The sequence below is a fragment of the Daktulosphaira vitifoliae genome, unplaced genomic scaffold, assembly GCF_025091365.1.
Source record: "Daktulosphaira vitifoliae isolate Bord-2020 unplaced genomic scaffold, ASM2509136v1 Scaffold_2, whole genome shotgun sequence".
Lineage (NCBI taxonomy): Eukaryota > Metazoa > Arthropoda > Insecta > Hemiptera > Phylloxeridae > Daktulosphaira > Daktulosphaira vitifoliae.
This window is the reverse complement of record NW_026099573.1, coordinates 30062272-30078774: the sequence shown is the minus strand read 5'-3', so window position 1 is coordinate 30078774 and position 16503 is coordinate 30062272. Positions and strand designations below refer to the sequence as shown.

Here is a 16503-nt window from a genome sequence, read left to right as displayed (position 1 = left end):
CGAAAAAAAAAAAAAAAAAAAAAAAAAAAAAAAAAAAAAACACATCATAGTAAAATTAATACCTTCTCCGCTTCGCATCGAAGCTAAAAAAAATGTTAAATAACTATTTGTATAAAATATTTTATATTTTAATTTAAAAGTTTTCCCAAACAATAATTGGATTTATGCTACATATTAATTTTATTTAGATATTAGGTGTTATATGTTGTTACTTTTAAAAAATTATCGCCCCCGGGTGGGCTCGAACCACCAACCTTTCGGTTAACAGCCGAACGCGCTAGCCAATTGCGCCACGGAGGCTATTGAACGTTTAATAAATTTCATAATTATATATTTTTATTAATATAATACAATATATTTTTATTGTGGTATTCTTATTGGATCATTGATACATTAGACGATCATTCTCCATATATCTGCTATGAAATAATTTTTAGGCCCATCCTTTATACTTTATAAAGGTGTCAATTTAATTTTAGCTTCGATGCGAAGCTGAGAAGGTATTTTTAAATGGCAGCATACATTAAAATTATAATAACTTCCAAAATTCTAATCCAAAACATAGTATGACCGGTCATTGTCTTAATTAAATTATTTCCCATTTTATAAGCTAGTTTAATATGTATGTTGTCTTTTACAAAAATAAAATTAACACACTTATAACGTATAAGGGATGGACTTTTTTGGATAATTATTTTATAACGGATAAATAAATATACAAATGTAACTATCAAAAGCCAAAAAAATTCATTGAAAATAAAGTGTATAATAACATTAAAAAATAGGTATTCGAAAGCAAGCACGATCGATTTGAAATATAAAATACTAATGCTTAAATCATTGTCAACGCTTAAAGTGTTAACATTTCGTCAAACCGTGAGAATTACTTCACCTGAACGATGCACGTTAAGAATAAAAATAGAAAATTATAATATTTTATAAAAAAAAAAGGTCTCATATATGACTTATTTAATTGATTTTTATAAAAATAAGTGTCTTCTATATTAATGTATATTGTACATGTAATTTCTCCGTTGTTGAACTTTTTAATTTCTAAATAAAATTTCTTTTTCAAAATTGTTGCTTTAAAACATTTTAGAAAATAGCAATATATTAATATTTTTTATAAAGCACGTTTGACTTAAATTTATATAACTCTGATTTATTAATGCAAAAGTATTCTGTAAAAATGCAAAATCTTAACGCCCCCGGGTGGGCTCGAACCACCAACCTTTCGGTTAACAGCCGAACGCGCTAGCCAATTGCGCCACGGAGGCTGGTGGGTATCGAGAGCTTAATGAATATGTTTAGCAAATTAGTAAGATTTCAGTGAAATACTGAATTTATACAATGGTGGGCACTAACTAGTTAAATAGTTAAAGTTAAGTTAAAAAGTTAATTTTAATTTAACTTTTCAACTTAACAAGTTCATATTTTTCTATCGACTTTTTAAATTCACTATTTAATTTGCTGTTGAAATAACTTAGATTTTTCAATTAATTAGTTTAAATAACAGTTAATCTAAATTCGAAATTTTATAAAAAATTTATGTGTTTATATGCTGTTTATACGTGGCTTAATTAAAAAAAAAATTCGAATTTTCCACTATCTCAAATATTATTTCGGATTTTTTTTAATCACTTGTTTTAAAGATAAAACAGTGCAACCAACACTAAAATATACAAAATAAAAAACCCAGCACAGGGGGGTCGCGGCACAGTGGTAACGTGGCATAGTTGGATCAAGTATAATGATATCTGACAGTGATTAAAATCACTATAAAAAAAAAACGCTTCGATGCAAATCTTTAGATTGTGTTAAAGCATTATAATGTTAAAAATGTAATAAATAAAATCGAGAATTTTCATACAATAATAGCATTTGGTAGCCATTTTCACCGTGAAGATAAGATAAAGTCCGAAATTTTTTTTTTCCATGATAAAGTATATTACATGAACTTTAATTTAAGATATATATAAAAGTGTAAGACTTTCCGGAACATTTTCAAAAGTCAAGTTGAAAAAATTAATTTTTTGTGAAAAAGTTGTCATTTTAAATCCCCCCTTGTGAGCAGGTAAAGGGTTAGATATACAAATAAAATATATCAAATGAAAAGTAATAATATCATGCATCTATATAAAAAAAAAATTATATTGATATGTTCATTTTTAAAAAGTTATGGCATTTTTAAGTAAAAAAAAATTGAAAAAATTTCGAAAATTAGCGATTTTTAAATTTGTAGTTTTTTTGGAGGTTTCCCCCATTTACGAGAAATTTTTTCAATTTTTGAGGGTAATATCATCGATTAGATACGATTTGTTATCTTTTGACATATCATTGAAAGAAATCGGTTAGGTGAGAGCTGAGAAAAAGTGATAACAGAAAAAAAAAAAAAAATTATAAAAAAAAAAAAAACACATCTCAGTAAAACCAATACCTTCTCAGCTTCGCATCAAAGCTAAAAAAGTTTGTTTTCATTAATATTATTTCCTATTCAGTTTTAAAAGTTGAAAATCGATATTTAGCTTTTCCTTGCATCACCGATCAATAAAAAATGATTATAAGAGATTTTAGCCGAAAATTTAATTTTAAATGAAATAAACTAGTCTATTTAAAAAAATATTCAATTTATCTTTTAATGTAGTTAGTTAAATTTATAACTTGGAAACTTTTATACTTTTAAGTAATAATTAAATAATATTTGTTGATACAGACAATTGTATGACTGTGAAAACACAATCGTCTTTTAAGTTTTCAAAAAGCTTAAACGAACACTCAAAACATGAAATACGGGAGTTTAAATAATTATATACAAATTTATGGAAAAAGAAACTAAACGAATCGATTTAAAATGCCATTTGCGATTAATACAGATAAATTGCGAAACTTACATTAAAAAGAAAGCGCTAAATATATATTTTTCAAGTGGATTTTATTTCAGAGTTGAAGAAACCAAATAAGCGAATCATTGATACCACAGAAAAACTTATAAAAACCTGGAGCGTATTAAGGAGTTTTGTACTTTTAGCAAATACATAAATATTGATTATATGTATAATAAAATTTAATTAGATTATCGTAAACAATATAGTTGTAAAAAATAAAACAAATATAGTTGGAATTACTCAGCATAAAAGAGAATTGACATAATGATCGTAACGTGATCACCAATATTGGTTGGAAACTGGCAGTGATTAATATAATGCGAATTTGCATAAAAAATGTTGACTTCTTGTACAATTAAATTACATAGTAACACATAGTAAATTTACTACACTTATATCTATTGGTAAATATATTTAATTGTAGTAAATTTTTTTTATCTTCCAAATGCGAGCAACTCGACCTAACAATTTCAAACCTCGGACACGGGTTTCTTAATATCTCTGAAAATAAAAAAATATGTCAATATTTACAATTATATGTTTTGTCTCTAATATTAAATTATTTTTATATTTCTTACATGAAATATTTATATTATATTATATTGTTAGACAAAAATATTGGAAACATCAAAATAGTTATCAAACTATTAATGAACAATTATTTGTTAATTTTTCATTCACCACTTAAAATACTACTACAATATTACTAATATATAAACTAAATAAAAATCAAATTCAATCTAACAAGAAATGAAATTTCAATAATAAATAAATTACATAAAAACAAAAATATTTTTAGTAAAAATTATAATTTATTTAGATTTAATCAACTGAATAATATTTTGTTTGATATTAAAATTATCTGTTATCATTTTTTGTTAGTGTAATGTTTATGGTTCTTTGCTTAGCATCGAATAGGAAATCGTTGGTAAAGTATATTTTTCTAGTAGAGTTTTAATATATATTAATTAGGGATAGTTATCGAGATTTTGATTGCTGTTCGATAGAAATAATGATTTTTTTTCTAATATCAAGAATAAAAGTAAAAGCATGACACTGCAATTATATTTTGCTAGTGACGACTACTGTCAATTATTTTCTAGTGTTATGGTGCACATATCAAAATCAGATAGGTGGCGGCGAAATTAGGGTCATTGTCTATTTGGCAGTGGCTAGTAAATGTAATAGTTGTTACTGTTTTTCATTATCTTTTTAATGACAACACGTGTATTTTGATCTGATAACGATGGGCTTAATATTTTTCTAACCCTCATTCCCTACGTTTGACCATATACTACGTAGTAAGGGAACCAAAAGGTAATCACCGGACACCACTGTCTGAGTTATTACGGGATTCGCGTTAAATTAAACACTTTTGTAACCTGCGTACTTCTCTCATTCCTTTTATTATCATTCCCTTATAATACAAAAACTTGTATGCGAATAATAATTACACTCCAGTGAAATGGCCGTAAGTCACGGACTTTAGTCCAAATTAAACGACTCAATTGTCTTTTAACAATACCCTATATAATACGGACATTGTTTGCAAATCAGTTTATCAATACGAGTTCTACACGAATTATTTTAGTTTAATTAAAAAATTGTAAGTATTTCTAAATCCGAGAACGCAACCCTTTGAGAAATATTTTTATTGTAATCGCACATGAGAATATTCGGTGCAACGTTATATTTTCATTGATCATGGTAAATGAAAAAATGTCATGTTATCTAATTACCTATTGCTAGAACTGTTAGTAATTTTCATACATGGTAAAGAAGTCTATTTCAGCAGGAATAACGCTATAAANTCATTGATCATGGTAAATGAAAAAATGTCATGTTATCTAATTACCTATTGCTAGAACTGTTAGTAATTTTCATACATGGTAAAAAAAGTCTATTTCAGCAGGAATAACGCTATAAAACGTTTTACGTTTTACGTTTTAAGTTTTTTTTTTTTATTTAAACTTAAAATAATTTTGGTTAAATTTGTCCAAATTCCTATGACATTGTTAACTTCGATCTTAACCGGTACGGGTCATGCAAATAGCGACGAAAACGCGATGAAAAAAGCTAAAAGATCTTATTTAAACACAAAGGTTAACACCTAGAAACTTAAGATCGACGGCGGATAGAAGAAGATAAAATGAAAACCAAATATTAACACTGGGGTCACGTGTCGAAGTGAGAAATAAAGCTGGTAACAATCTAAAATCATGAGTGCACGATGACGTTTTTTGTGTACATTACCCATCGTTTCTGTCCCATTAAAGCAACGCGCATAAAATCTGTATTTATTACACGGCAGTGGGTACTCTTGTCGTTACAGCTCTTCACCCAGCCATTATTTTAACTCTTTCTCACTTCCCCGAAAGACACTTTAATGAGAAAACGCCACCACGGTTTTATCTTTTTATATATTTTTTTTGTCTTTTAGACCCATTGCGCCCTCTCTAATGCCCCAAAGCTATCGTCACTCTTTCTGTTTCCGTACATATATTTTACATGAGCGGAAACGTGTTTTCATTTATATTACTATCTTTTGTAAATATTTCAAACCTTTTTGAAGAAGATGAAAAAAATAATGTCGAAGCACCGAATTCATACTTGCTCGAAACGAACATTGTAAATAAGCGACGGTACTAGTTAATGACCCGGAAATTGTTCGTTTGTTGTTTTTGTGAATCTGATTGCGTTTTCATCGACCGAAAGTGAAAAATATTCATTTGTATGTCTCACATTCTTGTCCATAAGGTGTGTAAATCTGTTTTGTATCGTTCGAATGTTTCAAACCTTTGGCAATTTAAAGAATCATTGCGAGGTTTTATGAGAAAAAAACATGGTATTAAATTTTTCAGACTTTTTTCACAAAATATTTCTTTAACTTCGTATACATCAACCACTTTATTTACGACTATATCGATAATTTAATAACCAAATTATATATCCAAATTTGTTGAAATTATGTTTTTATGTTAAACGGGGTGCGCACGTAGAATTTGTTTCGAGAAAGGAAATCAGACGAAAAAAAATATTTTTTTGTCATTTCTCTGCTTATAGCTAATATTTTAAGTAAAAAAATGTATAAACATGCACTGTATATACAAGTAAAACAAATCTAATAACTTTTCATCTACTTAATATTTTTGGTTTTTTTTTTTATACTTAAACTACGTTCTAAACTTATGATTAGTAATTTTTTTCTATTACATAAAAAATTAAAAAAAAAAAATTCAATCAAATTTGTTTTGGGCTTTCAGGATGGTTATTTTAAATGTAAATTTTGAAGTGAAATATTTATATAAAAAACTCTTATTTTAACCCAGTTAATATTCTAAAATTTCAATTTTTTATGATTTTCTAATAGTATCAAGTATTGGTCTAAGTTATGTAAAAAACAGAGAAAAACACTATCTTTATGTAGTATTACAGTATACATACTGGTAGTATATTACTAGTATGTAATAAAGTAGTGTATATACTGCGCTTTAACGTTAATTAAAGTATAAAACTCTAATTGTAATTTTGTAACGCTGTCAAAAAAAAAAAAATATTTAGTAAATTAAAATTTATTAGTTGTCCATTAGATCTATTCCACTGTGTGAATATATATTTATAGTTTTCTTTTCATTAAAAAAAAAAAAACATTCAATTTTTAAAAATTACCACGCAAACACCGTTTTAAAATATATTTCAACCAATTTTAAAGATTTTAATAATTTAATTGTCATTACAATAGATTTGAAATCGTGTATTGTTGATGGGATCAATGATTTTTTTTTTTAAGTAATCTCTTGAACTTTTGCTTTTTTCTATTGTCAAACCCTATCCTATTTTGTACTTTTTGCACAGCTTTAATATTTCCGGCATCTGAAATAGGGCTATTTGAGTAAAGAAACAGGCAAGTTGCTGAAAAGGGAATACTTTCCAGTAGGCAGTTAGGGTGGCGTCTCTACAGCATTACAATAGTTTTTTTTTCCGGTCTGACCAGCGGGGGAAAGTATGCGATTGCAAGATCTATTACGAGTAACGTACATATGACATGGTAGTGGGACAGTGGACATGATTTAGTGAAGCAATCAAATGTTCACACTTGGTTTGTCATAGTTAGGTATAAGAGACGCCTATTGTTGTGTGCGGACAAGATGGCATTGAAAAAGAACTTTACACGCCAATGTCTACTGTCTTCGGATATACATTAGACTTTTCGGTTACAAATAAATGGAGCGCGAAGAAAAACTAACTTTATGACTTTTTTTGTACTATGGTAAAATGATCACGTTCATAACACAAACGTTACTTAGTATCTACGAAGGACTTTTGATGAAAAAAACATAAATTCGTTTGAATTTAGTTTTTAATTAACATCACAATTTTCAGTTTAATTTGAAATTATACAGTGCTAAATTGTTATTGTTTCTCAATTTTTCTTCTTATATTTTAGCTAAAATTCAATTTGTTATAACTAGTTGACAAAAATACCGTTTGGAAAAATATAAACCAGCATATATAAAAGCGAGTTTGTAAAAACAAAAAAAATATTGGAAAAATAATTACAAAATTTTTAGATCAATTCTATTATCTTTCAGCTTAAAATATCGCTGAGTTATTTGACCAAAGTAGTTAAAGTTCGTACGGGTTTGCACTTGGATAAGTGTTTATTTTTTATAAAGCCTAGCAACACGTAAAGCCATTGAAAGAGTCAGTATTAAAAATGACCTGAGAGATTTTTCCAGTGCCGTATATTCACATAAAAAATAAAACAAATGAATCACACGTACAATTGAGTCGTTCAGTTAAAATGTATATTTTTTTTAATTTTAATTTTTTATGGCAAATACTGTTAATTTTAAACTAGATAAGAAAAAACAAAATTTAAAAAAAAATAATAAACATTTTTTGAACGACAGTAATTGAGTAACTTTCAATAAATATTTTTTTTAAGTTAATATCTGGTTCACAATTTAGAAAAACCCGGAAGATATTGCCATTAATGTAATACTTCACCTAGCATCACACTGTAATTTAGTAAAATAATAATTAAAAAACTAAAAAATATATATTTAGTTAAACACGTCAAATGTAATTTGTATTCGAAATTTACATAAATGTATTAATAGTTTTCGTTTTAAAATTACAAAAAAATACCATTTACATTATCATGTGTTACCATCCTGTAAACAGAACAGAGGCATTTCGCTTTTAGTATTGAATCCACTTTTTATAAAGGGATATATAGTTAAATTTAATATTTTATGTCCCATATCAACGTCTAAAATAAGTTTAAAAAAACTGTTGTCTCTCCCGGGGATTGTATTATGTAGATGAGACATGGTCATACAGTATATTAAACATTTTGACAAGAGTCAGTGAAAAAAAAATTTTCTTTGTTGATTATTTTCAATAGAAGCTGTCAACAATAGGCGCCCAGATTTTATTTTTGTTTTGTTTTTACTCTTCCACTTATATTATTGTTATTATTTTTTTAATTTTAAAGCAAAAACTTTCAAACGTTTTCTGTCAACTGCAATAAGTATTTAATTATTGTGTTATTGTCAGTAGTTGTTTAAGAGAGTATATTTTCGTTTGATTGAAAAAAACGATACGTTACGTTTAAATTAATGAGGCTTCAGTTTTTTTTTCTGAGTTTTTGCTTTTTCTGTGGTTGTGTTGTCTACCTAAGCAATAAAAGACCTACTATATTTTGGATAAAAATCGTTTAACGAATAGGCAAATAATTACNTTTTCTGTGGTTGTGTTGTCTACCTAAGCAATAAAAGACCTACTATATTTTGGATAAAAATCGTTTAACGAATAGGCAAATAAATATATNTTTTTCTGAGTTTTTGCTTTTTCTGTGGTTGTGTTGTCTACCTAAGCAATAAAAGACCTACTATATTTTGGATAAAAATCGTTTAACGAATAGGCAAATAATTACATATATATACAGGGAACATAAAATAGTTTCGTAGTAGGTGTTAATAGACTAAGTTAGTGGCTGATTAATTGTTGTACGATGAAAACAATGTCGTATAGCAGTAAAATAACTGACTGTTTAACTTTATTTTAACGATGGTTGGCACACGTTCTCGAAATTGAATTTACTGCCCCCTTTGAATACTTTTCACCGTCGTAAGGGTATCCGATTGGAAATCTCTTATAAAATAAACCACTGCCGGTTTATATTTAAGCATATCGAAGGCGTCGACGGCCGCCAGTTGAATACCAATTGGTTATCCTCAGCTCTTTTAACGCCTTCAAAATATATAGCACAACAATCTGATACCATTTTTGCCGCTTCTGAAACCGTATGCGATTACTATCATTACTACATGTACCACTGGTAGTTTGTAAAGCTTGAATATTGTTTACTTTATTATTGTATTGAGTGTAAGAACGAAATATATAGGAACGGCTTAACACCACAATAACGTGTAAATATGTTCTATTTAAAACATTTATTTGAATTTCAAGTTGAAGCATTTATCTAAACAAAATGAATTACAAAGTAATTTTTTTTTTTTAATACCATTGAGTAATGTCGTACAACGAAATCCATCGTCGCGTCTTTGTTGATAAAGTTTTACTTGTGCTTGGCAAACTTCTATTCATATTTTAATGACATCGGATACATTTTTCAAAATCGGCGTAAGAGGTCTTCCAAAGTAACTGTATGTTACTGAAACATTTCACGAGATAAAACATTCTATAACAGCGTTTTGTGTGGAGATAAAGATTTTAATTCAAAGCTCTCGTTTACGAGTATAATTTAGTTCACTGCGGTGTGTCAATGATATTATTGAGGCGTGTGTTCTGACAAGCCGTAAGTAATACAGCTCTGAGAAGGAATAGGGTATTTGGTATGAGTAAAATCAAATAAATAAAACTCGAGATGAGCTCGTTGTAAATCAAAACTGGCTGTCAATCGGTGTAATAAAATGATGTATAGTGCAATGAAGAAGCGTCGCGTCAAAATCTAAAAGTAATTTACACTTTATAGAAAACGTGCGAGAACGTCGTACACGTACCTATGGCGTTATTATTATAATTGAAAACGCTTAGAATATTTCCAAGACCGCTATTGCCGTACTCTATGATATTATCCCTAGAAGTATTCAACTTTGACGGATGTGCGTTCTATTATCAAACATTATTCACGTATTTCCTAATAATAATATTATATATATAAAAAAAAATTAGTAGTTAATTTTTGTGTATATACAGGTGATCGATTTTGGATAGGACACTCGTTTTCTCAGAACCTAAGGAACAATTGAAATTCATGTAAAGAGAAAAATTATGTAGTTCAAAACACCTTATAATAACCTAATAACAGTGTGACTATTAACATATATGAATTATTAAAGATAATATTTCCTAGTTTGATTTATAATTATATTATTTTTAATAATGAAATATCATCAGTAATTGATGTCAAATTACTAAGCGTTAACATTATGTAACGGATGAGCGATTGATTGGATATAAAAAATTATAACATTATTAAGTTAAAAACAGGAATTCCCATTTAAAAATTGAAGTTATGATTTTTTGGAACCAAATAATTTTTATCTTTATAAAAATTAAACATTTTCAGTATTTTCTGCGGAAATTAATGACTTAACCAAAATCAATTAGCATGAATACCCGTTCATCGGTCTAAACTTAAAATGATATAGTCACTATGTATAAATAATAGATAAACTTGTTAAAACTAATTCACGAGTTAATAATACTTTCTAAATTACTAAAATCTGTAATGTATTTTCTATAAAAAATACCTGTCACAACTATTTTAACAAAAATAGTGAAATGTTCATCCTACAAAAAAAAAAAAACCATGTTGTCAATTTTTTCGCCTAATGTGAATATCTAATATTTAATGCCATCAACAATATTTAAATAATTTAAGTATACCATTAATCATAAAAAAATTCTAATGAAGTAGTTTATTTGATTTTTTTGTCAATTAAATGTGTGAACTGCAAATTAGCTACAAAATGATGTAACTATTGTTTTTAATTTACTTTTTGTTATTAACTTGTTTATATATACACTTATATACATATATTATTACATAGTTCGAATGAGGTCTGTGAGGACATTATTCCCGTGAAACATTTGTAGTCCCCACAAATGAATCGAATTTTCGGATAAAGAGAGGACCGAGATAAATTAATGTGACAGAGAAGTTTCCTATAAGGTCCATTATCGAAAATTATTAACGGAGTACGGGACTCTGACAAACAAATTTCTTACTCTATGGCTGTAAAAAGATGGCAAAAATTAAAATTTTCAGGAAAATTCATTATTTGCCCCTTAGATAAAGAAAGGGACGATAGAAAAAATTAAATGGTGTTAAGTTAAATAGTATTTCTCGTGCAAATATCAGATTTTAAATCCATTTACAGAAGTCAGGGAAAATCGTAGAATCTTAACCTTAAATCTTAAACGCCTTATCCTACAAAAACGATTACCTTTTTAATACTTACTATCAATAAAATTACTAGAAATAAATACGGTGTTTCCTACATTTTTTGGTAAACTATTACAACATGAATAGGTGTTCAGCTTTTAAATTATGGTACTTTTAATTTTCTAAACATTAATGTAAATTATTAATTCGTGGTTGTTTTTTATTCATTGAACGGAAAAATAGTAATAATCATAAAACTTAATTCAACAACACTCACAGTAGTAATTACACCGTGTAATGTTTAGTTTAATGGAAGAGTCGCGTGTAAGCTAACGATAGCTTTTTTCCTTACTATAGTCCCCAGAATGTTAATATTATTAATTTTGAGCCGAACAGTCGGTTGTTTAAAAACGAAATTGAGCTCTCATTTTACTTGCATTGTTATAGATAGTCGAGTTTTGAATGTGTTACACCCGTTGGTTAATTTTGTACTTTAGTAAATGATATAACTTTTTTTTAAGTCTTATTGTAGTATCCAGTATGCTAAATAGACCTTACTTGTACAAGTCGACAATACTACACACATTTATATTTGCTTCTTTTGAAGTTTAGTGTATAGGTAGGAAAAATCGAAGATTAAGTCCATAATTGGGTATTAAATAACGTATAAGATACTTTGAGTTTGTTTATTTAAAATTAAATTTATTAATAAATCAGTACAACAAACATAGTCTGATGAAAACGATTTATTTACAAATTTATTTCAGCTCGATTATTATATAAATCGCTATTGTAATATTTCCATAAACTTTATTTTCTATTTGATGACATAAATTTTATTATGAACCATTAATAGGATTTTAACAAAATGTAAATATGTTAAAAATGTTGGTAACATAGTAAAAATTTTACAAATTTAGACATGAGTACTAATAAATGATATACAAAATAATTTAAAGATGACACCACGACGGATATTTAGGTAATTATAACTAATTTATGAGTCTTTTTGCGGTTTACTATTAATTTTTCAATTGTGTAAGAAGTTTTTAAGTTTCAAAATACGTAGTATTGATTTTAGCTTTTGAATTTGAAGTGTTAACATTCAATATAATATTTTCGTTTTGCATGTGTATGATGAATTTTCAAATCAAATCAGCAGTTTGTACAATGGCCCTTAGCAGGTAATGTTTCAAAGTGAAAGGTGATATAGATATTTCTAAATAATAAGGGAGGCCGGGCAACAAAAATACAAGACAAAATAACAACGCGATACCATTTTATATAGTGTATATACCTACGGATTGCCTGCTGCGACAACACTATAATGTGTGACTGAGATTTAATTATTCTGTTGGTTTGCCAGAATATTATAAATAATGATAACGATGTAAATTCGGAAAACGAGAGAACAACATTTCAAGAGAGAGAGTAACTCGTGTACACTATAGTGTTTATGTGCGTCAAGTGTTGTGGGCAAGGGTGAATACGAAAAATGCGAATTATTGCTTTCAATTCACGCCCACGGTCGTACAGCACTCTTTGGTTTTCACTGCAGCATTAGCAAACTGACAAAAATACACAGCATAATGCGTCAAACGCTTTTAGTTGTTTTGTATACATGCCCCTAGGTCCGTTTTAAAATGGCAAAAATGACCTGAAAGCTATTTTCGAAAAATTATTTTCATCGCCGCCCAAAAACATTTCTCACGCCCATTTGGAAAACCACTGGGGAAGTCCATCAACCTCTCTGCCACCCCGACGACGACGACGACGACGACGACAGCAACAACAATAATGTACGCACATACGTCGGAGGATGTTTCCCGTGAGCTCTTCTGCATTCGGTTATTATCATACAACGGCGCTTCATTAGAACAGAACAAAAAAGGTTTTTAATGGTTGAACCGAAGGCAAAATTGGCTTCGCGTCTGTTATTCCCTCTAAAAACAAAGCCAACGGGATTTATATACATTCCGCCTATGCCCGTGAAATATTATTTCAGCCTCTGACTTGCACTCCGTCGTCATTACCACAGTACCGATTTATGTATACATTTATATAGTACGTGTGATATGTGCGTATAACATGTATAAGTCTGCAAGATCCGTACGAACAAAAGCACTCGTACGAGTTTTGCACTTGGCTGGAAAAAATGTCTGTAATGAGAGACTTCCCGAGTAATTGACTCGTTCAAAATTATACGATCCGATTGCAGGAAGATACGAATTTTTTTTTATGATTTTTAGTTGTCGAGTTGACGGAAAAGGACAATTTTTAATGCGGGCCATCATAGTGTCAAAGTAGTTGTCACTCTTTTATGATTGCGACACCTCTCTATTCCACATCACGATGATGACAATGTTACAAATACAGTAATTATTTTCGCTGCCTTGTCGCTCCCCTCTGTTCTGTTTTATTGCTTACTCGTTATTAGATTTAACGGTACTGTATAACCACAACCCAGTCATTTATCGTAATTATACTCCATGGCCGACAATAATTGTGATTGCGAAAAACGCGTTGCGCGGAATTACATTAAAATATGATTTACAAAGTTATACTTTGCCCTACGTGAACCATAAGCAGTAAAAATAAAATATGTTTTGTCATAACGTAATAATCATATAATAATAAATATCAAATACTATACGTACATTATGTTAATGTGACATTGTACAATTTTTATCTTCATTTACTATTGTAATTCGCTGTGACCTAAAAATATACTAAAACCATCAACTACTGTCATTTCATTAGTGTGTTTAAATATCATTTTTTACCAATTAAAAAGAGAATATAATTCAAACGTTCAATGGCTGCTATGTTGATATGTGTTAAAAATTATCATACACATGCTACTAAAATATTATGAATAAGAACGCATTAGGATTTAAATCATTAAAGTATATCGAATGATTATGTTTCAAAAAAATTACGTAAAGTATTTTATTTCAAAGTTTAAACGTATTTTTACCTATTGAATAAGGTTTTGACTCAATTATTAATTTTCACTCGTTATCTATGTAATCAAAATCACGAATCTCTATTAATTAACGTCACAGATAAAATATGCTAACAGTGTCATAAATCTGAAGTATAAATGAGATTGGCATGTTGGTATGTTACTTTGTAATTTAACCGAAAAACTATTTTGAAACTACAAATAATTTGAACAAGCGAAAAAATATATTTAACTTTTCACGTTTGTTTGTCCTATGTTAACAATTTTATGCAAATTGAAAATACCTGTATTTTGGATTTGATTACTTTCATGAGTTTTTATTATTAATATAGATACAGGAGAGACGAGGAAATTATATCAATAATAAAAATGTAACTAATTATGATGTTATTTACATTTATGCAATCTTAATATTCCGTAATAAGAAACGCAGCTCTAATTAATCGAATTGTGTTATTTGTGATAAACAGAAAATACAATAATACTTAGTAAATTTTTCTTTTTGTCTTCTGATTGTTTATTTACTCACATCTTGGTGAATAAATCAATAGAAAACTTCATAGATTTACCTAATTCTCTTTTACATCTCTAACACCCAGTTTCTGTTGATTGTACTGAGTCGGCGTTTTGTTTAAGTAATATATTCGCTTTAACGATGTCACTGAATCATTAAATTGTCCTTCTTAAGTAAACACCTAATTATACGGTTTTGTAGCTTTGAGGTTCTAAGCTTAAATTATTCGGTATAAATAGTTTTCACTTATTTTACAATGCAAATTCCTGTCTATAATTTATTTTCTTGTTGTGTTACAGGTGCGTATTAAAAGTTCTACAAGTATTTATCATATGAAACTTCTTATAAAATATTTCATCAAATATTTGGTAATGTTTATTGATTATAAAAATACTTTGCACTACCTGATTGAAAAATTCTGTACCGAGAGAAATTTATGTCCTCATAAGACTAACATTAGTTACTATTGATTGTCAGAGGTAAACAATTATGTTATTAGAAGTCTTGAGAATAAATGACAATACAGTGGAATTCGTTAAAAATACAACCAGCCTTTTGTCTTTGTTAAATAATGATTTTTGTCTAAAAATGTACAGCTTAAATTTTATTTATTTTTATGAACCACAGTAAATAAGTTTATTCTAAAGAAAAATTATTTCCAATGATAATCTGCCATTAGAAAAAAAATCTTTGAAATGTTTTCTTTATTTTTATCATAAAGTATTCTTAAAAAACTAATTTGATAAAGGTTTCAAGGATGGAAACGTTCGCAAACATTTTCAAAACTTGAAATGAAAAAAAATTTAAATAAATGTGGTATTGTTCAAAATCTTCGTATACTTTACCTACTAAGTTTTCAATTAAATTTTCACGAATAGCATATAGAAAAAAACATATTGTCTCTTATATATTATATTAAGGTCTTATAAAATTTAACTTCTTTTTAAAAAGTTCTTGCAATTTTAAAACGCAAAAAAAGGTTAACATTAAAGAATTCTCATCTCTGCTGCGATAAATGTAGTAAAAATAGAGCGTTGCTAAACACTAACCTGCTCCTTACTTTTTCTAAATCTTTAAATACTAACATCTAAGTAAAAGTACTATTATAAAACTGTTTATAGTCCAGTAAAAATTTTATTTAGATCATTATCTACTATTAAGTAGATAATGAAAAAAATTAATTTTAATTTTTTTGTTTTTATGAAAAAATCATTATTTAACAAAAAATAGGGAGAGGGTTTCAGTTATAAAAATTTATATTATATACAAAAAACACAATTTTTCCTTTTAATATTTATTCAAAATAACCTTCTAGTACTCCTTTAATTTAAATAAGACTTAACATTTCAAATACTTTATAGTGTTGATAAATTTTTTTAGCTTTAGCAAAAAAATGATTTTATTTTATTTATTCGCGATATTGTATCATTCTTTAAAAAAATATAAGGGTAATTTCAAATAGATACATGTGCTAATTTATGCTATTATCGAACATTTTGTCATCTCGTTTGGTTAACAAAAATATTTCTAATAAGATTCTAAAAATGATATAATAAAAATAGTACTCATATTTTATTTTTTATTTTTTACAATATTGTAATATTGTGTTCTCTGTGGAAATATTATGAATATTTTTATTCTTGGAAATTAATACTATTTTTTTAAATAAAAAGCTTTGCTATATCATATTACTGGTATTTTGACAATTGAAAAATTGTCT

General features: G+C 27.8%; 1 protein-coding gene and 2 non-coding genes across 3 annotated transcripts in view; 1 reads left to right on the top strand and 2 right to left on the bottom strand.

Moving 5' to 3' along the window:
• The window catches only part of LOC126897246 (limbic system-associated membrane protein-like), a 228785-nt gene that overhangs the window by 108246 nt on the left and 104036 nt on the right, over positions 1 to 16503 (top strand). The window lies entirely within an intron of this gene.
• On the bottom strand, positions 227 to 300 carry Trnan-guu (transfer RNA asparagine (anticodon GUU)). Its single transcript has one exon. It is a non-coding gene; the product is annotated as a tRNA-Asn (tRNA).
• Trnan-guu (transfer RNA asparagine (anticodon GUU)) lies at positions 1204 to 1277 on the bottom strand. The gene has a single exon. It is a non-coding gene; the product is annotated as a tRNA-Asn (tRNA).